At 44.9% G+C, this 25000-nt stretch overlaps 1 protein-coding gene across 1 annotated transcript in view; it reads right to left on the reverse strand.

Moving 5' to 3' along the window:
- Positions 1-25000, reverse strand: part of fibcd1b (fibrinogen C domain containing 1b) — a gene marked incomplete at both ends in the record, with an annotated part of 168050 nt that overhangs the window by 32529 nt on the left and 110521 nt on the right. The gene's annotated exons all lie outside the window — the stretch shown is intronic.

Here is a 25000-nt window from a genome sequence, read left to right on the forward strand (position 1 = left end):
TTATTCTCCCATCACACGCTATGAATCGTGCAATTATTTCACCAGAGATTGTGTCTACGGTTTTCGCTGCTACCTTTCATCATGGAAACTAATACACATATCTTGTTAATATGGTTGAGACCGTGTGTGTGTGTGTGTGTGTGTGTGTGTGTGTGTGTGTATGCGTGCAACTGCGTGTGCATGTGTGTGTGTGTGTGTGTGTGTGTGTGTGTGTTAGTGTGCACTGTCTGTCAATACATGCATACATATATACATGCACACATACATTCCCAGGAAAAATGCTGATGTTCCAAGCTTGACAAACGCATAAAGTGAAATTGGATATACTGTATGCAGCAGTACAGCCACGGACAATAGCTGCAGATGGAGAAAAAAGTCCAAGTGATTGAGGTGATTGAAGGCCGCGTTTGTGTGACTACGACACAGACCATTCTCTGAGACAGTTTAGCTTCCACACTACTGAACCGAAACGCCAACAGTCTGCACAAAGTACATGCAGCATTGTTTTCAGTGCTCCATTCAACCCAGAGCAATACGAGGAGGCTCAAGGACACTCTCTTTGTCATCATCAGCATATCATCTTCATCATCGCTGACATTTTTGTTGCGGTCATCTTCATCGCTGACATCTTTGTTGCTGTCATCGTCATCGCTGTCATCGTTATCACCATCTCCTCCTCATCATCATCAGCATCATCATGGGTGACTTCATTCAACCTTTATTTAAACTCGAAAGTTCACTGAGGTTCCCCTCATTTACAGAGACGACGAGTGACAAGATAAAATAACATAAGTAAGTCGATAAAACAAGTAAAACATAATCACATGCACAGGATAAAATCAAGAATAAAAACAAGGATAAGAGAATCAAAACTAAGAACAAAAGCTAAAAAAAGATCAGGTAAAACAATTACAAACTGAAGTGCAGTGATTATAGATCAAAAGCTTGAACTGTGCAACGTTTGGAAGTACATCGATCTTTAAAGTGCAGATCATTCCAAGAGCTAGGAGCACTGAAGCAAAAGGGTTCCCAGGGTAGGATGTACTCAGGACAGTAAGCATTAGTAAGTCATTTGGATTTGTGTAGGATAAGGACCAAAGTTCAAATCTAACATTCTTGTGATGTAGGGTGGTTGCTTACCAATTAAAGTTAAACCAATTAAACAAACATCCAGTCAGAGAAGCTTCTTTCATCTGGAGTACTTGACCATCTCCTATCCTTCCATCTTACCCTGTCCCACTCTCACCCGACTCATAAGGTGGGCACTGGGCAATCAGCTAGCTTTGTCTTGTCCTCCCATACCTCTAACCTTACTGTTACCACTCTTCATACCTCTAACCTTACTGTTACCACTCTTCATACCTCTAACCTTACTGTTACCACTCTTCATACCTCTAACCTTACTGTTACCACTCTTCATACCTCTAACCTTACTGTTACCACTCTTCATACCTCTAACCTTACTGTTACCCCTCTTCATACCTCTAACCTTACTGTTACCCCTCTTCATACCTCTAACCTTACTGTTACCACTCTTCATACCTCTAACCTTACTGTTACCCCTCTTCATACCTCTAACCTTACTGTTACCCCTCTTCCAGTTTCTGATCATCATTTTGCATCCTTCTCCCTTCCCCTCAAATCCACCCCCTCCCAGTCAGTCTCTATCCACACTGTATCTCCTCGTCGCAACCTGCGTACCCTCTCCCCAACCGCTCTCTCTTCCTCTGTCTTATTCTGACTACCCTCTGTTGAATCCTTCTCCCTTCTATCCACTGATACAGCACACTCCACTTCCTGTCCACTCTCCGCATCTTTCGACTCTCTGTCTACTGACATTCTGCTAAATGCCAAACATGTAAATGTAAATCATCATCATCATCATCATCATCATCATCATCATCAGCATCGTTGTCATCATCATTGCTATCATCATCATACTGTACTGTAGATGTCTCCATTGAGTGTGTGTGTGTGTGTGTGTGTGTTTGGGGGGGATTCCCATTCAAGGAGTGGATTTTACACAAACAGACACACACAAACACAAACACACGCACGCACAAACACAGGCATGCACACACACTAACATACTCACTGGAGATATAGCATGATGCAATTCTCCAAAACGCAGGTCCTACAAGAATACACACAGCAATCCAGCACATTTAAGATGAAAAGGAAGGCAGTGTCACAACTTCAGTCATATACTGTATAACAGCATGTTTGAATGAATAACTAGCTTTAAAAGTGTGTTTTACCATAACCATGCAGGCCATTTAGACACTGATTTGATGGTATTTCTTCATAATTACAATAGTGTTGTGTAGTAGAAAGAGAGAGGAGTGGTATGGTGTGCGACTGTCCAGAATGCCATTGTAAAGTACCGTACATAAGCAAACCCATCTCAATAAACTCTCCTTGGTGTCTTGATTGTCACCTCTTCCTCTCTCCCCTACTCTCACCCCACTCCTCCCTGCACAGCTCTCTCTCTCCCTCTCTCCCTCCCTCCCCTCTCTCTCTCTCTCCATCTCTCTCTCCCTCTCTCAGTAGAATGGAGGAGCGAGAAGAGTGCACTCTGAGTAGTGGCTCTGAGTGGTGGTGGCGCTGAGCGATGCCTACTATAAGAAGATGATGGAAAGAGGTTCTACTTTTCACTGCCTTCCTCTTTTCCCTGTGTTTTCCACTCTCTGTGAATTTCACTAGACCATTAGCCTCCGATTGGGAGGCAGGAGAAGGAGGTTTGAAATGCAAGCAGAGCCACAGTTCTTTCCTGTAAATCAAACACAAATCACGTCCCATGAAAAGAAAGCGTCGGATATCCATTTTGCTCTAAGGAGCTATAACGACGCGGCTGCGTTCTGTCAGATTTGACTCTTTCTCCTCTGATAATAACTAAACGCTCTCATTTCTGGTTCCATTTTGTCGGCCATTCCGAGATAATATCTCCCTTCTCTTATCGTCTCGCTGTGAGAGTACAATACAGGCTGTGCCTGAGAAGCATTATGTTGAAGATAGCCTGGTAGACTGCAGATATGGGAGGGTAATTATGGATATCAAGGAGAATGTGTGAAGATAGGATGAATGCCAACAGGCTATCATCAGGCTATCACTCCATCTCACACATCCAAATGAAACACAAAATACATACATAATCCACGCTTGATTGAATCAAGCCAACAGGTCAAATCAGAGATTGTTATGAACCTGAACCAGCTTTACATTAATGACCCCAGGCATAAGGCAGCTTTAACTACTAAACTACAACACCTGCAAAACGGTGACTCAGTAACCCTGTGACATGCTAGCCACTGTTCAAGAGGAGGCGGCTTTTGGAACCAGCAGATTAGCGATTAGCCTGCTAGAGGATCACAGATTAAGGTTAACACCTCTTTGAATGGCTGTCCTGCCTGTCTGCCTGTCTGGCTGCTCGCTTCGCTCCTTTTCTCAGTAATACTGCACATCCTCACTCAGGTTTAATTGCCTATTGACCCTAGAGCTGCTCCCCGGAGACACGGGCCTCTAACCCACACAACCACTGATCATTTCCTTTCACAATGCATTTGTGTCTCGGGGTGGCCAGTGGCTGTGAAGGTGGCTTGGACAGTGATTCTCAACCTTCATGGGGTCGGTCGACAAAATGATTTGGGTGGGGGGGGGGGGGGGGGATAAAAAAAATCAAAAGAAAACTCTCTCTCTTTCTCTCTCTCTCTGTATATATATATATATATATAGAGAGAGAGAGAGAGAGAGAGAGAGAGAGAGAGAGAGAGAGAGAGAGAGAGAGAGAGAGAGAGAGAGAGAGAGAGAGAGAGAGAGCGAGAGAGAGGGGGTATATACACTCACCAAACACTAGGAACACTACTAATACTGGATAAGGCCCCTTTTCTCTCAAAACAGCCTAAATTCTTTGTGGCATTGATTCCACAAGATGTTGGAAACATTCCTTTGAGATTCTGGTCCATGATGACATGATTGCATCACACAATTTTTTAGGTCCACGTTCAAGCTGTGAATCTCCCCTTCTACCACATCCCAAAGGTGTTCTGTTGGATTCAGATCCGGTGACTGGGAAGCCCTCTGAAGAACACTGAACTCATTGTCATGTTCATGAAACCAGTTTGAGACTACTTTTGTTTTGTGACATGGTGCATTATCATGTTGGAAGTACCCATTAGAAGATGGGTACATTGTGGCCATGAATGGATGCACACGGTCAGCAACAATACTCATTTGGTTGTTGAGTGGTGATGTATCGACCTGGCGATAATACTGTTTCTGGGTCCACGTTGACTGAGGCACTCATTGAGGCAAGCAGTTTTTTTGATTGATTGAAAACTTTATTAGAATGTTTGCAGAAGTAGGTACATGAGAGTACATATTACATACAAGGTCAAACTAAGAGGATAAAAACCCAAGAAAGCCACTGGCTTATTTCAATTGGGGTCCTTGATTGCTGTGTCCTTGCTTGATTGTCCTTGAGTGCTGTGTCCCTTGTTGGGTGGATAGATAAAAAATAGTCAAAAAGAATGATTGAACTGTCATTCTACCGCTTTCCTTGCAATGAGAAGGAAAAGATGAAATGGCTACAGTTGATAAGGTAAGTTACAAGTGATGGAATGAAAAATGTGTTGGCGCCAGGGGATGCTAATCTAGCTAGCGAGGTCAGAACTACCGTTTCTTGCTAGCTATGAATGAACCCAAATCTTCGTGTTTCTGTTGTCAACCCGTTTTCTGTGCGGTCCAGCTAAATCTTAGCTAGCTATCTTTTCATCCCTGGCTTGTCTGACCAACAAGCCTGACAACCGAAACATCAGGGTTATCCGCTTGTGCCAGTGGGTGCTTAGCACCATCATCTGTGCTGCCCAGCTAAGGTTAGCTAATCAGGCGTATCTGCAAAGGGCCAGGGTGGCTACAGTTGTTCTAAACAAGCCAATCATGTTACCTGTTTACATTCAGTTCTTCTGTCCTTACCAGTTGTCATTATGCATATACATATATTAGTGTACAACCTGTCTACATGATCATTACTGCACAGCGCACACCTGCTACGTGCACAAAGTATTCTTTTTCTACCATGATATTCTTTTATTTTCTATATACATGGGGAGCCTGAGATTTAATAATGACTGCTTCACTGTAATTGAAACTTGAGCACAATGACTAATCAATAACTTAAGTAATGGTCATCAATTTATGTTCTTTCTCTTTTTTACAGGCGTGAAAACGTATCGACAAGATACTGAAAGTATGTGTGTGTCTTACACATTTGCAAACATCCATTCTCCGTGAAAATCACCTCAACCTCGTAAATCTTCTTTTTCGTGGATGCCTGGTCGCTACCCTTGATAATACCACCTCGGAGAATCACTAATCACTCTGTTAGAGTTGAAATAATTTAGACCCTTTATAACCCTCAATGGTGCCTCACTAAAGAAAGAAGTGACCGTGAAAAGGTTCACAGGTTCAGCCATTGCACTGCCACTGGGTAGTTAACGTTATCTAGCTAGCAAACGTTAGCTGTCAAACACTGGTGCGGGGGATTTTTGGTTTGGACCCGGAAATTGCTAAACGTCACGCGTTACGTCAGACTTAACAACCGAATAGGCTGTGGCATTCAAGGTGTGCCAAGTGTGCCAAGAAAACATTCCCCTGAAACCACATGCCATAGTGTCTCTGAAGAGTTCACACTCTTAGTTGAATAAGATTACTTGAAACAGTGTGAACAAGTAATTTTTGTGGAAAAAAAAAAGAAGATAAGAAAAGAAATTCAGACAAAAATGGCTCGATGATAAAATCAGCACAAGTTGTCCTTTGTTGTGGAAAAATATGTTTTCTTTTCTGTGTATCGAACAACAAACGTATGGTGAACAACAGCATAACAGAATGTTCTGCCAAATATCATTATCTGATTCTGGGAAATAATGTGGAGTGATTATACCAAGGGGTGGGGGCTTCCTGTTGATGTGGCAAATGCATTGTAAAGCTATGAATGATCATCACTACGTGTGCCACGGTCAGAGTGACCTCTCTCGGGAAGAGGGATGATTATACAAGTATTGTATTCTAAACATGTGATTTAGATCATCTTCCTACTATGCTGTAACCGTGATCTCAGTATTAATAAAAGGCTTCAAGCTATAAGCTATTGATTATGATCAATCTCCTTGTACTTCTCTATATTACATATCCAAATATCAACTAAGAAGAAGAACCCATAAACTATTCACCAACACCTTCAAAAAGCAAGACAGTATTAACGTGCGAGTCAAGGAACGAGTCAAGGAATGAGGTTATGGAGATTCGAACAATGACAGTAAATGACAGCAAAAACACACAAAATGAGTGGCTCTTCAGATTTTGCTCTCGGTTCACAACGTTCACTAAACAGAGTCGGTTCAAAGATTTGTTTTGTTGGTGACGACCCAACGTTGGTCAGTGGTCCACTGAACACATACTACCATGTCCGTCCACCATATTTCATATTTAGTAACATGTAAGCAGTGGGTTCACTGTATTTCATATTTAGTAACATGCAAGCAGTGGGTTCACTGTATTTCATATTTAGTAACATGTAAGCAGTGGGTTCATTGTATTTCATATTTAGTAACATGTAAGCAGTGGGTTCACTGTTTTTCATATTTAGTAACATGTAAGCAGTGGGTCCACCGTATTTCATATTTAGTAACATGTAAGTAGTGGGTTCACTGTATTTCATATTTAGTAACATGTAAGCAGTGGGTTCATTGTATTTCATATTTAGTAACATGTAAGCAGTGGGTTCACAGTTTTTCATATTTAGTAACATGTAAGCAGTGGGTCCACCGTATTTCATATTTAGTAACATGTAAGTAGTGGGTTCACTGTATTTCATATTTAGTAACATGTAAGCAGTGGGTCCACCGTATTTTATATTACTGAGAAGAAAAAAAAAGGTTGTCAGAAGTGGGATTCAAACCCATACCTCCAGAGACTGCAACCTTAGACCACTTGGCCATCCTGATGAGTGTTTAATAGTGGAGGTTCTGAATCCTATCCTGACTTCCATCTAATGGCTGTACTTATATATATATATAGGTAATATGATTAATTTGCGTTAAAATAATGTACGTGTTAAGGTTTCCAGATTAATCAGGAGTGTTAAAGCGTTGTCAGTGTTAACGTGTTAACGCTCACTATTAATCTGGAAACCATCCTGCCCTATCTACCTGCCTTCCCTGCCTCGCCTGCCTGCCTGCCTGCCCTGTCTACCAACCTGTCTACCCTGCCTGCCTGCCTGCCTGTCTGCCTGCCCTGTCTACCAACCTGTCTACCCTGCCTGCCTGCCTGCCAGCTTCACCATTGGAGCTCTGCCCCTACCCTTTGTCATTAAATAAATACACTCAGCTTTGGGTTTTAACATCTATTGCCTCCCTGTGTGTGTTCTGCACTTGGGTTCATCTGTCTGACCGTCACAAGGGGTGTCGGGGTGAAGGCGCTTTCCGCTTCAGGCACATGGTTTTGGTTCATCGATGTGTGAAGAACATGCAGAAGCATGTAGCATAGAGGCAAATAAATCAACAAAGCAACAGTTGTCTCTGGCTTGCTCTCGTGCTTACTCACACATGAACACCCAGTGGACGTCCACACGCAGAGAGACACAAACAGGCGGCACCGGAGGACTCAACAGGTTAGGTCCAGAGAGACACAGCTCCTTCCATTGCCCAAATCAGCAGTCCAGTTTGCAGTTTCGGGGGTATGGAGCGTGCGTGTGTGCGAGCGTGTGTGTGTGTGTGACGGTGCGTTGATGTTGAATCTTGGTTTACACTTCCCGTGGGACTTGAAGCTGTCAATCAACGGAAGGGTCGGACCTCCTCCCACACATCTCCCTGTGGTGCTCTCCTCCCACTCACCATGGAGCCAGAGGAGGGGAGCAGACAGCAGACATAAATAGCAGCCAGAGTGTGTCTGGGGAGGTCGAGGGGTCTTGGACTAGCTCTGTTTGGAGGAGAGGGAGGTGATACCCTCTATGATTCTCAGAAGGCGAGGGGTGAGAAACTGTCATCTCCCAGCTGTGAACAGCAGCTTCACACAGCAGCTATCTTAAAAGGGTGAATTAGGTCTGAGCGTTCTGGAACTCTCTCCGTAGAGCTGTCCTCAATCTGAGCAAAAAAACAACAACAGCAGAAAGGAGCAGTGTGTTTTCTTGTTGTATGCAGAGAGACAGAGAGAGAGGGAGAGAGAGAGAGAGAGAGAGAGAGAGAGAGAGAGAGAGATGCGACATTGATTCACAGACTTTTTCTTCCTTTCTTTCTCTTTCTCGGTGCGTGTTCAGATGTGATCCAGTTCCACTGTTGCAAGAAGAAATGAGAATGTTTGAACAACTGAATTCTTTATACAAGACATTATACATGCTCAACAAAGCCAAACACCCCATCTCTCTGAGGTAAAAGCCTTCAGAAATAGCTTGCTATCATTATCAATATTCAACAACAGTCACCAGAGAAAAAACATGATTCTCAGAATGTATGATAAACAAAAAAGGCAGCCAGGAATCCGCAGGTTCAACACTAGTTAACTATGACAGAAGCTCACAATATAGAGAATACTACCATACTTTCTTCACAATAGTGGGGTGGCAGGTAGCCTAGAGGTAAGGGAGGCCGGCCAGCAATCGATAGGTCGCTGGTTCGATCCATAACCCAGGAGGGAGTCGGATGTGAGCTGGTGACTGGGAGGGTTGCTGGCATCAAATCTAAGGTGTCTACCACTGCTGTTGTGCCCTTGAGCAAGGCATTTAACCCTTAACTGAGGATGGCTGACTCTGTGCCCAGATCCCATGTGCTGTGAGGGATAACAATTCATCCAGCTACAGTATAAGAATGTGACGCGTCTAGACTGTTTGTAAAGTTAATGCCCAGAGTCAAATATAACTCTCCTTGCTACTACGGTTGGGCGTTTTTTTTCCACATAATTTACCGGGTATTCGGTACTACCACAAAAAAAACAAAAAAGTAATAATAATAATAATAAAATAAATAAAATAAAAAATATTATATATATATATATATATGTATTGCACAGGGCAGGCGGGAGATGTCTTTGGTCGATATGTTTAATCTACATGGAGAAACAGATTAATTAATGTGGTGACTCCATTTAGCCTAAACAATTAATTCAACTTTACATCCCACAGAATGACAAACTAAACCAAACATGGATAGCATAATAATAGCTTAATAATAAGCATTGCATGCTGCATTCGTCATAATATAACTTATTATTAAGTCTCATGTCCTATATCATATAGCCTAAACGCTATAATTTGTCTATGAAATATTGAAACTAAGCTCTGGGAGTCCTAATTCCAATTACTTCTTTTTGAGCGGGGCCAGCTGTGAGAGAAGCGGCCATAATGGCGTGGAAGGCTCTGAGGGGCCGCTCTGTCCATTGCCTCTGGTCCTGCACTGTGTTTGTTACTGCCAGACTGAGTTTGTGGCCAAAAAAACAGTTGAGCCGTGGCCAACTCAGGGCCCTGATGCGCCTGCTACGTTAGCAGTGTTATTGTCAGAAGTTTGGGCCAAGAGTTTATTCTCATTTAATTTCTAATCCATAAACTGCCGCACAGAGTGCATCAACAATGTTGCCCTCTGTATGGGTCTTTTGAAAAATCTGTCTGTAGGCGTTTAGACAGTAGTTTCTAGTAGTTTCCATTCCAGTCGATACTTTCCAGTGTGACGAAGTGGACGGTTAACGACATGTATGGCAGTCAGCGAATAGCTGTCTGAACCTGACAGCAGCAGCTTGATACAGACCAATATACCCTGCAGCTGTTAATGGGTCTCAGTCAGAGATGTAGATTAGTTCCCATTAGTGTTCCCATCTCTCGCCGTCATATTTTTCATCAAACCTAGCCAATAACCTCGTCCAAATCTGCAGGCTCTCCTTTATTCGTCAGGTCGGAAGCTGAAATTCTGCAATACAGCAGCTGTGGCATTTCTTTTAGGGACCAATTCATTAGCGCCAGGAAGAAGAGTACATGAGCAACACGTGCACATCCAAAGGTTGTATATATATACTGGCGTTACTTTCCCAAAATACTAGCTCTGTGACTCACTAAAGACACCACTCTGCTTCCCTTCAAAACTGGCTGCTGTGGGCCTTCATGTATTTTTTTAGTAGTAGATACCTTATCGGTTGTTAACACCGCAGAGAGACTATCTGTCTGTTTCTCTCTCTCTCTCTCTCTCTCTCTCTCTCTCTCTCTCTCTCTCTCTCTCTCTCTCTCTCTCTCTCTCTCTCTCTCTCTCTCTCTCCATATCTCTCTCACAGCAGGATCACAGAGTGAGGTTCTCTCATACAGCATGTCATATTTGATAGTGATTGATCCTGATAGTTAATAAAGTGGAGATGTGTTGACTTGAGCCCTTTACCTCCTAATTAAGACGGGGCTGGCATTTCCAACCCACATGACACCAATCAGGATGGAAATGTCAACACAAACCTGGCAGTCATTAAATTGACAAACTCCAATTTAGCATGGAAAACCACACATGTGGCTGAAGAAACAACTGGCCAACGTCTCCTTTATACAACACGCAGACGTTTGTTTATCCCTCTTGAATATCAATATGTAGTTGCTATCCATCGGTGGTTTATACCTCCAACTCAGTCAAACCATAAGTTCATTTATTGGCAGAATTTCAGACGACTGAGAAATAATAATAATGATATAATAATAATAATAATAATTGGATGCTCCGACCTCAATTAAGAAAGCTAAGTCAAGCTACTTTCTAAGTGCTATCTGGGATTCTGCTGGAGATCCTGCAAGGTTCTGGAAAGCAGCTGGTGCTGTGAAGTGTGTTAAAGTGCTCTTTCTCTCTACCTCAGCAAGTTTTGTCAGACTTTGGCCTCATTACTGAGAAAAAAAAAGAGATAAGTGATGCCTTTAATCTGCATTTTATCCGGTCAGGCTTTTTTTATTCCAGAGAAACGGTGGTGTGGCTGACCCTGGTCAGTCGGTCCACTGCACTTCCATTTCCCAGGCCCCAGTGGGCTCCATGGAAGATCAGTCAACTTCTAGCCATTCTTTGTTTTAATTCCAGTTGTTTAAAAAAAATTCTACTTTTGATGTACTCAATTCCCTGCTTAAAATGGACGTATCCCCATTGGGACTGATGTGCTTGGTTCCAGGCCTATTGCAGCTTTCCGCTTCCCTGAGTCATTGACACATTATGTAATCTGACTACTATCTCAGGTGCTATCCCCAAGGTTTGGAAGGCAGCTCATGTGCTCCTTCTCCATAAAGGTAGTGACCCCTCCAATCTAGAGAACTACCATCCAATATCCAATCTGTCTTGCCTTTCCAAAGTATTAGAGTCCCATGTCAACTCCCAGCTAAGAACCTTTTTTAAGAACCTCTCTTTCTCATTCTATTCTAAATGTGCAACAATCATGCTTTAGAAAGTCCCGGCTGCTACGCGTGTCTTAGATGATGTGTGAAATTGCTTAGATCCCGAAAAAACTAAAAATGTTATGCCTTATTTATAAATCTCTCCAAGGCATTCGATACGACCGACCATTACCTACTGATTTAGAGGCTGGTATTCAACCTCCCCAAATACTCTCATATTCAACCTCCCCAAATACTCTCATGTCACCCCTCTCTTTCGCACCCTGCACTGGCTCCCGATAGCAGCTCGCATCAGATTCAAGACCCTGGTGCTTGCATACCAGGCAGCTAAAGGGACAGCCCCTGCCTACCTGAAGGAAATGGTAACCCCCCAAACTCCAGCCTGTTCACTCCGCTCCTCCACCTCGGCTGTCCGACTGGCCCCACCACCTCTACACCAACATGGCTCCCCGCTGGTGGAATGAGCTTCCCACGGCTGTCAGAACTGCAGAGTCACTACCCATCTTCCGTCGTAGACTGAAGACCCATCTCTTCAGGTTACACCTTAACTGCTCCTCCTGAGACATCTTCTGCCCCTCAGCACTGCGTCTCCTGAAGACACCCGCTTTTCCCCTCTACTGTGTCCCTAAAAACTTCTATTGCCCCCCTTTGTACTGTTTCTCTGTTTCTCCTGTGTCCAAAAAAGAAAAGAAAAGAAGAAGGTGATAGAAGAAGGTTTTTCCTTCTATCAATGGCCCCGGGCCTGAGCTGGATTACTCTTCCTGCTACGACTGGTGGATTGATGATTCACTTGCTTAGTATTCAAATGTATTGATTGTAAGTCGCTTTGGAATAAGGCGTCTGCTAAATGCCAAAAATGTAAATGTAAATATAGAGGTTGTCTGAAATATAATTAGCTACCCCCCTTACCTCCCTCTCCTGAATGTTGTGAACAAGCTACCTCCTTCACTCTCCCTCTCTCAAACCTGTGAACTAGCTACCTCCTTCAGACACTTTTCCAGCCCTTTGAACTGCAATAGCTACAACCTTCACACACACACACACACACACACACACACACACACACACACACACACACACCTCTATCTATAGCTCCCAGGCTGAAGAGGCACAGTCTTCAAAGAGAATCGGGGATAAGGGCACACCTATCTAAATACACCCAGGCAAACAAGACACCTTCACCTTGCTATTACTGTACTCTCTGTAGGGACATTAAAAGGCCAGAACATCAGTAGAATAGCGCACAGGACTCAACCTAAGCTTTCACCATGGTGAGAACGATCCAACTCAGCATTCCTTAATGACCATTCTCCTTCCTGCCAACACCTGCCAAGGGGCTATTCTACAGCATAATCACATTAAGCCTCTTGTAATCTCTGAATTAAGTGAAGGCTACTTAACAAGCTGCCATAAACCCCCCACTAGGTTTCTGTCCATTACCAGGCACAGAACCTCTGGATTCCTCACCACAGCCCGAAGCCGATTGGAGCAGATTTCCAACCTTGGTCTGTGATTGGAACCTACTGGACAAGTGAATGGCATGCAGGCTCTTGGCAACGTGTGGTGGTCTGAGTGGGTTAGATTGTCAGGTGAGTGGTCTGAGTGGGTTAGATGTCTCTGAGGAGCTGTCAGCCTGCGCTCATAGATAACAGTAATTAAGTGTGTGTGTGTGTGTGTATGTGAGGGAGAGAGAAAAAGAGAGAGAGAGAGAGAGAAAGGGAGAGAGAGAGAGAGAGAGACAGAGAGAGAGAGACAGAGAGAGAGATAGAGAGACAGAGAGAGAGAGAGAGAGAGAGAGAGAGACAGAGACAGAGAGAGAGAGACAGAGACAGAGACAGAGACAGAGACAGAGACAGAGACAGAGAGAGTGACAGGCTTTGTAGGGACTTCAAAGGGCACCGACATAGAATTTCAGCCCCATGGACAACATCACCTCCTCCTCGTCTTCAGCACTAGCGATGGACCCGAATACAAATACGTTATTCGAAAAAAGCACAAATAATGCGCTGGAAGCAAATACAGATTCTACCCAATGCTGCTTGTAATTGTTGCGTCTGTGCGTCAGCCATTATGTTTCTTCAAATCGATTCATATCGTTGTGGAGGGCCACAACATAAAAGTTTATAATAAAAAAATTGTTAAGGCCATTCTGTTTGTAACAACAGAGGACTTTGATTTCACTAACTAGTGGTTTCATTTATTACACAGGCTGAGAGCTGCCTCAATGGTAGTATTAATAAGTAATAAGTCATATTTCACGTTTACCTAGCGAACTGCAGTAATGTTAAAGATCCCATATTATGAAAAACTCACTTGTTCAAGAAACGCCTCTGGTCTCTTCAACTGAAGGATATGTTCCTATATATCTTTACTGTCACAAATAAAATAAATAAAGTTATTATAAACATAATATGAGATGAACCATGCGGTGACCATGCAGATGAACCATACAGTATGAGGATGTTGAAATATATAATAATACTATAATCTAATAACGATTTAACGTGACTTCCGGTGTAAACCACGCTGACTTCAGGTCTTCTATCTGAATACAGATACAGATGCAGATCATGTTGTAGGTTGAACAGATACAGATGCAGATCATGTTGTAGGTTGAACAGATACAGATACAGATCACGTTGTAGGTTGAACAGATACAGATACAGATCACGTTGTAGGTTGAACATACATATTCGTCCTAACTAAATAGATATGCTTTGTTGTTCAGGCTAAAATGCCCAGTAAAATGAGTCGTGCCAATGTTTTCCCAACGGTGTGGGAACTAAATACAACTCTGCGAGTGAAGATAATAATTATTCATCAAAGTACATTCAAATCCAAGCAAGGTTTAACTGCTGTTGCATCGTTGAAAGAGACATAAAACATCTGTTGAAGTGAGAGAGAAAAAAATGAGTGTGTTGTGTAATCACAGACGACCAGATGTGTTCTGAGCAGAAGGACCCACGATACACAAACACACTGAGGGATGGAGGATGAGGGAGCGTTCTAAGTGTTCTATCGTAGATGATCACCACAGCCCCCATTCCTCCCTCCCTCCTCTCCTCCTCCTAAATACTGGCCAACCAGGCTCTCTGGACTGGCCAGTGGAGGAGAGGAACACGCAGGTTTGATGTTTAATCTACGGATTAAGGAATTAGCATGAAGTATCAGCACTAACGAGCGTGTGAGCATGAATACATGAGAGAGTCAGAGAGAGAGAGGGAGGGAGAGAGAGAGAGAGAGAGAGAGAGAGAGAGAGGGAGAGAGAGAGATAGAGAGAAAGAGAGGGAGAGAAAGAGGGAGGTAGGGAGAGAGAGAGAGGGGGGGAGGGAGAGAGAAAGAGAGAGCAGGAGGGAGAGAGAACGAGGGAGAGAGAGAGAAAGAGAGAGCGGGAGGGAGAGAGAAAGAGGAAGAGAGAGAGAAAGAGAGAGAAAGAGAGAGCGGGAGGGAGAGAGAGGTATAGAGAGAGAGACAGAGAGAGAGCAAGAGAGAGAGGTAGAGAGAGACAGAGAGAGAGAGAGGTAGAGAGAGACAGAGAGACAGAGAGAGACAGAGAGAGGGCAGAGGTAGAGTTAACAAGGTTCTAATGCTAGATAGATAGAAAGAGAAACAGTGGGCAGAAACAATAACATAACATAGAGAGAGAGAGAGAGAGAGAGAGAGAGAGAGAGAGAGAGAGAGAGAATTTAGAATGTATTTCTCACATTATATATCACATTATATTCCGCAGACCCTTGCCCCAAGATACAATTCCTAGTGGTCCATATGATCAGCTTAGCAAACCCAGATAGAACATTTATCAGCACCACCACACTAATAGAGTGTGTGTGTGTGTGTGTGTGTGTGTGTGTGTGTGTGTGTGTGTGTGTGTGTGTGTGTGTGTGTGTGTGTGTGTGTGTGTGTGTGTATGAGAGAGAGAAAGAGATAAGAGAGAAAAAGGGAGACAGAGAGACAGAGAGAGAGAGAGAGACACACAGAGAGAGAGAGAGACAGAGAGACACAGAGAGAGAGAGAGAGAGAGAGAGAGAGAGAGAGACACACAGAGAAAGAGAGAGAGACAGAGAGAGAAATAGAGACAGAGAGAGAGAGACAGAGAGAGAGTTTGTTATTGCAGGTAGAGAAGGGAAGTGCAGCACTGTTGTAGCGGTAAGCCTTGTCTCTGACACCCTGTGGTTTAGACGAGAATAAACAGGGAGATGGTGTTGACGCGCACAAACGTGCTTGTATGCAAACACAAGGAACACTGTGTGTGGAACTGTGTGTGTGTGTGTGTGTGTGTGTGTGTGTGTGTCTGTGTTTGTGCGCGCGTGTGTGTGTGTGTGTGTGTGTGTGTGCGTATGTGTGTGTGTGTGTGTGTGTGTGTGTGTGTGCGCGTGTGTGCGTATGCGTGTGTGTGTGTGTGTGTGTGTGTGTGTGTGTGTGTGTGTGTGTGTGTGTGCGTATGCGTGTGTGTGTGTGTGTGTGTCTGTGTGTGTGTGTGGCTGCCATAAACGGTTAGCTAATGACCCCCAGCTGATCTTATCTTCTCTCTAAGTTGTATTCAATACAATCTCTCTTGTACAGTTCTTTCTGTCTTCTTTTTCCCTCTTTTTTCCCCACGTGTCCCTCACCTACAGTAACATTGGACCCCAGCAGAGACCACTTTGGACTACAGAACTGCTCTAATAAAAATCTACTTTATTGCCTTATTACACTATTTCACCAAACCAGCGAGACATTGGCTCATCAAACAGGATTGTATAGTAGCATGGTTACGGCTGAGTTTAGTCAATAGACAAACTGTTAGGGTAGTGCAGTTCTTGGCAGCCATTTTGTCTGCGGTCGGCACATAAGACATCAGGCTGAAAATCGTTATCTTTCCCTTCTCATATCCCGTCTACTGACAGACATATGGCAAAGTCCATCTACGATGGATTTTTTTCAAACCAATAAACTAACAGGGGGATGAAATATTGAACAGATTGTGAGGCAAACGGAGATATTGAAAAGCATCCTGCACATTCAGAATGGTCCGAATGCACTCTTGCTCCAAGGAGGGCTACAAAATGCACACAATCAGACATTTCAATCTCAAACTTTTACATTTCAGTTCTTAACGGAATTTAATATTTCAGAGCGATCGTGGTACTTTTGATAAAAGCACCATTTGATAATGCAGAGCCGTGCAGCACTCTGATATATCTGCTCCCATCAATTATTAAGACATCGTTCATTTTTAGTCTCCGCCTTTTAGCAAATAAAATAATAATAATAATAGAATACATTACCTTAAGCCATAGACACATATTCGGATGGAATATAAAAAAAAGTTTTCCTGAGAAAAGTAGACAACAGGCTCTGTGGAACACTTGTGAGTCTGTTTGTGTGTGTGTGTGTTTGTGTGTGTGTGTGTGTGTGTGTGTGTGTGTGTGTGTGTGTGTGTGTGTGTATGTGTGTGCAAATGTGTGCGAAACTGAGTGTGCGTGCACTCGTTTGTTTGTACGACTGAATGTCTTTCAGTTTGTCTTCTGTAAGTAGTAACCATTTATTTCAGGTCTATTGCGTGTGGACTGTATGCTGTGAAGCCCACTGCAGGGTTTTCAAAGTGAATCAGGCACTCTCGCTTCTCCAAGGGGAACGTGACTGACCTTTTAAAGACAGTCTTAGCACATTGTGTCTTTAACTCTCCACCCTGGACATTCAGAGAAAACAGATAGGGAGGGAGAGAGAGAGAAAGAGAGAGCGGGAGGGAGGGAGAGGGAGAGAGAGAGGGAGAGAGAGAGACAGAGAAAGGGAGAGAGAGAGATAGAGAGAGAGAGATAGAGAGAGAGACAGAGAGAGACAGACAGGGGAGGGAGAGAGAGAGAGACAGAGAGAGAGAGACAGAGAGAGAGACAGAGAGAGAGAGAGAGAGAGAGAGAGAGAGAGACACATATGTGACAAGTCTTTTCTCCCTCTGGTCTTCCAGCATCTTCTATCTGTCACCGTCTCTCCCCCGTCTGCCATGTAGGACAGCCAGGTCTCTGCATCCCTGGCTTGAGTTATGAGATTAGAGAAATCTTCTCTCATCAAAACATCACATCCCTTTCTACCGTTCTTTATTCTCACTCCTTCTCTACAACACCCCCCCCCACACACACACACTTCTACCCCGTCTCTCTCTGTCAGCTGAAGCCTACGCATGTTAATGAGGAAAAAGTGTCAAACACGATTTCTCTCTTCGAGCGAGGCCTGACGGACACACATATTCCTCTTGCCTCTGTCATGTTCTCTCCACTGATGAAGGAAGACTGTCGCTGGTGTAGAAATGTTGGAAAGAACCGAGCTGAAATGACAACACCTTCTAGAAAGATACTGTGAACATGCAACTCTGGGAAATGTTTATACAATACGCCTGCTCGATTGCTGTATGTGCGCTTTTTGTTGTTGTTCTTTTTTTTGCAATAGTGAATGTTGAATGAGTTAAAGGACAAAGCAGTATATTTTCCTCAGGGAAATGGCGGGAAAAATTTGATGGCTTGATTTATCTCTCTTTTCACATTCTTGGGCCATGAACTCTCTCAGAGATATAGATATATAACTCAGAAATGATAGAAATTGTTGCTTGTTTTTTTCTATTACCGCCTAGGACGCTGCAAACCCTTCCTCTGATGTCAAACGCAGACTTGTATTGGACCCTTGTTATGTCGTTTTGAGGACAGGAGGCCTCACTGTCGGCCTTGACATTACACAGACGGTTACAAAGCTCCCTCTCTGAAAGACAGAGTGCGACCTTATCAAAAGTCCTCCCTGCTAAACAGATCTGTGGAGAAGGGCAAAGGAACACTCTTTGTGTAGCAAGTCTTTGTGTATGTCTGTTATGAACAGGAACCCAAATATACCTTCGGGTTGGCACAGGAAGACTGATGGTTTTGACATACAGGTCTCTCTGTCTCTCCTCCTTCTGTCTGGAGCTTCCCTCCCTCCTCTACCTCTCCCGTACCCTCGCTACCAGCTCTCATGAAGACTTTCTTGTCTTTCTCTTAAGACTCCCTCACTTTGTTGTAGTCTCCATCTCTTCTTTATCAATAGCCTCTCTTCCTCCTACCTTCCTCTACCTTTCTTTCTGTACCCACCATCACTGCTCTCTATCTCCTGCCTCTCCTCTCTCCGTCTCCCTTGAGACTCCCTCCGTCCTCTCTCCCCTCTCTCTCTCCCTCCTCTCTCTCAGAGTCTCAGTAGAACCTCCCTCTCTCCTCTCTAGAGCATCTTCTATTCTCTCTCCTCTCTCTCTCTCTCTCTTCTCCCTTTCTCCTCTCTCTCCTCTCCTCTCTAGGTCTGAGTAGATCTACTGTGTTTAAGTGTGCGTATGAAGACGCCAGCAGATGGCTCATTCCTTATTTCAGTCCTGGAGTCACTCTCTACCTGCTTCACTCTCTCCTGCTTCACTCTCTACCTGCCTCACTCTCTACCTGCTTCACTCTCTCCCTGCTTCACTCTCTACCTGCTTCACTCTCTACCTACTTCACTCTCTACCTACTTCACTCTCTACCTGCACCACTCTCTACCTACTTCACTCTCTACCTGCACCACTCTCTACCTACTTCAATCTCTCCAGCTTCACTCTCTACCTGCTTCACTCTCTCCCTGCTTCACTCTCTACCTGCTTCACTCTCTACCTACTTCACTCTCTACCTACTTCACTCTCTACCTGCACCACTCTCTACCTACTTCAATCTCTCCAGCTTCACTCTCTACCTGCTTCACTCTCTACCTGCTTCACTCTCTACCTGCCTCACTCTCTACCTACTTCACTCTCTCCCTGCTTCACTCTCTACCTGCCTCACTCTCTACCTGCTTCACTCTCTCCCTGCTTCACTCTCTACCTGCCTCACTCTCTACCTGCTTCACTCTCTCCCTGCTTCACTCTCTACCTGCCTCACTCTCTACCTGCTTCACTCTCTACCTGCCTCACTCTCTACCTGCTTCACTTTCTCCCTGCTTCACTTTCTCCCTGCTTCACTCTCTACCTGCCTCACTCTCTACCTGCTTCACTCTCTCCCTGCTTCACTCTCTACCTGCCTCACTCTCTACCTGCTTCACTCTCTCCCTGCTTCACTCTCTACCTACTTCACTATCTACCTACTTCACTCTCTACCTATTTCACTCTCTACCTGCTTCACTCTCTACCTACTTCAATCTCTCCAGCTTCACTCTCTACCTGCTTCACTCTCTACCTGCCTCACTCTCTACCTGCCTCACTCTCTACCTACTTCCATCGATCATGGAGTTCTGATCCGCTAACGATGATGATCCGCTGAGCTGTTATCACAAGGAGCTGAAACATGATCCTGGATGGTGTCATGCCTTTGACATCAGCAGAGTCAAGGGAGCTCCTTGTCTATGACCAACTATATACGCTGGCAAGTTCATAGTTCACACAGGCACCTGATTCACCAAATAATGATATACATTCACACCCAAATCCCTTGCACACAACCACACACCTCTCTCTATGCAATGACAGACTGAGACTTAAGACTTACCCTTACCACGCTGTTCCAAGCTCTCCGTCTCTCTCGCATTTGATCAGATGATATGACCTTGCCTGCACGCTGACAGTGATTCACACACACACACACACACACACACACACACACACACACACACACACACACACATCTGCACCATTGAGTCCTGTATGATTCAGGCCCATGTGACCGTGACTCAGACTTGTAAAGAGGGCAGTTTATGTTAGCAGAGCATTGCTTTGTCTGCTGACAGAGAGGGTCCATGCTTTGTCTGCTGACAGAGAGGGTCCATGCTGACAGAGAGGGTCCATGCTGACAGAGAGGGTCCATGCTGACAGAGAGGGTCCATGCTGACAGAGAGGGTCCATGCAGGGGAGAAAAGACTGAACTCAGACAACCTTCCTTGACTAGGGGCCTCGGGCCGGCCAGCCAGTAACCAAGCATGGGCATCGTCTCTGTGTGTGTGGGCGCATGCGTGCGTGCATGCCCATGTGCGTAATGTGTATCTCTGTGGGTGGGTGGGTGGTTTGGGAACAGAACATCATCAGCTTCAGGGTAGGGATGATACACTCACCGGACACTTTATTAGGAACACTTGTACACTTTCTCATTGTGTGGTGTAATGGTGTGGGGATTTTTTTTCTTGGCACACTTTGGGCCAGTTAATACTAATCAATCATCGCATGAACGTCACAGCCTATGTGAGGAATTGTTGCTGACCACGTGCATCCCTTCATGGTCACAATGTACCCATCTTCTAATGCCTACTTCCAGCATGATAATGCACCATGTCACAAAACATGAACAGGACAATGTTCAGTGAATTCAGTGTTCTTCAGAGGCCTTCCCAGTCACCGGATCTGAATCCAACAGAACACCTTTGGGAGGTGGGAGATTCACAACTTGAAAATGTACCTGAAAAATCTGATGAGGAATTGCGTGATGCAATCATGTCATCATGGACCAGAATCTCAAAGGAATGTTTCCAACATCTTGTATTCATCTTGTGAATCAATGCCACAAAGAATTGAGGCAGCAAAGGGAGGCTCTACCCAGTATTAGTATAGCGTTCCTAATAAAGTTCCCAGTGAGTGCATATAAAGCAGCTAAACTATTAGTTCCATATAAGAGCTCCACTCCCCCCTAAGGACCACAACTGCTCAGACACACACGCACACACACACACACACACAGATACACACACACACACAGATACACACACACACACACACACACACACACACACACACGCTTACAGGCTTTAGGCTGGTAAAAAGAAAGAATGAAAAGCCGATAAATAAAACGGTTGTCTGCCAAACTGCCTGGGAGAACATCGTCGACAGAGTCGGGACGCAGTCTGTGGTAAGACAACGAACTGTCATCATCAACATGACATGTGGTAGCGGAACTAAACACCTTCTCTGTTGCCATGAAATGCCTCCTCGTGTCTCAAACCCGAAGCTTATGATTGGTTAGGTAACGCGGGGAGGAAAGGAGACCTGATGTTTGCGAACGCTCCTTTAGATCAACGGAGAGACGGGGAGGAAAGCAGCAGACACTCAGACAGGTTGTTTTTAGCCGCGCAATCGCTATCTGCAATCAAATGCCTGTCTTGAATACTTTCAACGCCCCGCAAAACATTTTGATAGCAGCGAAATGACTGCACAGAGAGAGAGAGAGAGAGAGAGAGGACGCGTCCAGGTTGGCAATCAGTTCAGTACGGGGCGACACAAAGGAGTGATAACCAGTAACACAGCCCTTGTGACCACAAAATGAGGTTGTCATTATCAGACAATTAGAATTGGATTCTATCCACTTTGCTTCTCCGATCAGCTATCGTTAATTTTCCTCACATCCCTATGTGACAGCAGCTGGTGAAACCGGGAACAAGTCGGCAGCCGATTTAATGTTTTTTTGGGGGAAATGTAGTTAGTGCATTGAGTGCAGCTTTTGATACGGTGGACCATAACGTACTTATTGAGAGACTTGAAAACTGGGTCAGCCTCTCTTAAACTTAGTCTTAAACTGGTTCGGGACTTACCTAACCGGCCGAGATTTCTTTGTGGCCCTTGGTGACCATAACAAAAAAAATTACAGCGTGACCTGTGGAGTTCCCCAGGGGTCCATTCTAGGACCGTTGCTTTTTAGCGTATACATGCTACCCCCCCTACCCCCCCTGCTTCCCGGTTTCACTGCTGTCACATATGGAGCAGTAGGCCTACTGCAGTAGTCATATAAGATAGGTGCAGTATCTATCTGTAGTCATATAAGATGTAGGTGCAGTATCTATCTGTAGTCATATTTGAACAATTCTTTTTGATGGTGATCCTAAATGTTCTGGTTCGACAGATGTCACGTTGTTGCAAACAGTAGCACCGCAATTCGAGTTCCTCGGACCGAGTCTCGAACTTGCGACCTCTGACTTGCCATCAGACACACGGTAACACCGTCTCCTCAAATACCCGACGTAAACCAGCTATGGGTGGGGGTATTACCTTACGTAAACCAGCAATGGTGGGGGTATTACTTAACGTAAACCAGCTTTGGGTGGGGGTATTACCTGACGTAAACCAGCTATGGGTGGGGGTATTACCTAACGTAAACCAGCTATGGGTGGGGGTATTACCTAACGTAAACCAGCTATTGGTGGGGGTATTACCTAACGTAAACCAGCTATGGGTGGGGGTCTTTACCTAACGTAAATCAGCTATGGGTGGGGGTCTTTACCTAACGTAAACCAGCTATGGGTGGGGGTCTTTACCTAACGTAAACCAGCTATGGGTGGGGGTCTTTACCTGATGTAAACCAGCTATGGGTGCGAACTTTACCATCTCAACTCAGTTACACCACCAAGTGATAAAGTGCATGTCGAGCCCTGGCTGCGATAGGCAATTCATGCACACACGCACGAATAACATTGGAGTGAACGGTTGAATGATGAACATGAACGTTGTGTTCACCCTCCTACTCTACTCTACTGTTCACCCTCCTACTCTACTCTACTGTTCACCCTCCTACTCTACTCTACTGTTCACCCTCCTACTCTACTGTACTGTTCACCCTCCTACTCTACTCTACTGTTCACCCTCCTCCTCTACCCTACTGTTCACCCTCCTACTCTACTCTACTGTTCACCCTCCTCCTCTACTCTACTGTTCACCCTCCTACTCTACTCTACTGTTCACCCTCCTACTCTACTCTACTGTTCACCCTCCTACTCTACTCTACTGTTCACCCTCCTACTCTACTGTTCACCCTCCTACTCTACTGTTCACCCTCCTACTCTACTCTACTGTTCACCCTCCTCCTCTACTCTACTGTTCACCCTCCTACTCTACTCTACTGTTCACCCTCCTACTCTACTCTACTGTTCACCCTCCTACTCTACTCTACTGTTCACCCTCCTACTCTACTGTTCACCCTCCTACTCTACTCTACTGTTCACCCTCCTACTCTACTCTACTGTTCACCCTCCTACTCTACTCTACTGTTCACCCTCCTACTCTACTGTTCACCCTCCTACTCTACTCTACTGTTCACCCTCCTACTCTACTCTACTGTTCACCCTCCTACTCTACTCTACTGTTCACCCTCCTCCTCTACTCTACTGTTCACCCTCCTACTCTACTCTACTGTTCACCCTCCTCTACTCTACTGTTCACCCTCCTACTCTACCCTACTGTTCACCCTCCTCCTCTACTCTACTGTTCACCCTCCTCCTCTACTCTACTGTTCACCCTCCTACTCTACTCTACTGTTCACCCTCCTACTCTACTCTACTGTTCACCCTCCTACTCTACTCTACTGTTCACCCTCCTACTCTACTCTACTGTTCACCCTCCTACTCTACTCTACTGTTCACCCTCCTACTCTACTCTACTGTTCACCCTCCTACTCTACTCTACTGTTCACCCTCCTACTCTACTCTACTGTTCACCCTCCTACTCTACTCTACTGTTCACCCTCCTACTCTACTCTACTGTTCACCCTCCTCCTCTACTCTACTGTTCACCCTCCTCCTCTCCTCTACTGTTCACCCTCCTCCTCTACTCTACTGTTCACCCTCCTACTCTACTGTTCACCCTCCTACTCTACTCTACTGTTCACCCTCCTCCTCTACTCTACTGTTCACCCTCCTACTCTACTCTACTGTTCACCCTCCTACTCTACTGTTCACCCTCCTCTAATCTACTGTTCACCCTCCTACTCTACTGTTCACCCTCCTACTCTACTCTACTGTTCACCCTCCTCTACTCTACTGTTCACCCTCCTACTCTACTCTACTGTTCACCCTCCTACTCTACTCTACTGTTCACCCTCCTACTCTACTCTACTGTTCACCCTCCTACTCTACTCTACTGTTCACCCTCCTACTCTACTCTACTGTTCACCCTCCTACTCTACTGTTCACCCTCCTACTCTACTCTACTGTTCACCCTCCTCTACTCTACTGTTCACCCTCCTACTCTACTCTACTGTTCACCCTCCTACTCTACTGTTCACCCTCCTACTCTACTCTACTGTTCACCCTCCTACTCTACTGTTCACCCTCCTCCTCTACTCTACTGTTCACCCTCCTACTCTACTCTACTGTTCACCCTCCTACTCTACCCTAGAGTTCACCCTCCTACTCTACTGTTCACCCTCCTACTCTACTCTACTGTTCACCCTCCTACTCTACTCTACTGTTCACCCTCCTACTCTACTCTACTGTTCACCCTCCTCCTCTACTCTACTGTTCACCCTCCTCCTCTCCTCTACTGTTCACCCTCCTCCTCTACTCTACTGTTCACCCTCCTACTCTACTCTACTGTTCACCCTCCTCCTCTACTCTACTGTTCACCCTCCTACTCTACTGTTCACCCTCCTACTCTACTCTACTGTTCACCCTCCTCCTCTACTCTACTGTTCACCCTCCTACTCTACTCTACTGTTCACCCTCCTACTCTACTCTACTGTTCACCCTCCTCTAATCTACTGTTCACCCTCCTACTCTACTGTTCACCCTCCTACTCTACTCTACTGTTCACCCTCCTACTCTACTCTACTGTTCACCCTCCTACTCTACTCTACTGTTCACCCTCCTACTCTACTCTACTGTTCACCCTCCTACTCTACT

This window comes from Nansenia antarctica (genome assembly GCF_963989245.1).
Source record: "Nansenia antarctica genome assembly, chromosome: 4".
Lineage (NCBI taxonomy): Eukaryota > Metazoa > Chordata > Actinopteri > Argentiniformes > Microstomatidae > Nansenia > Nansenia antarctica.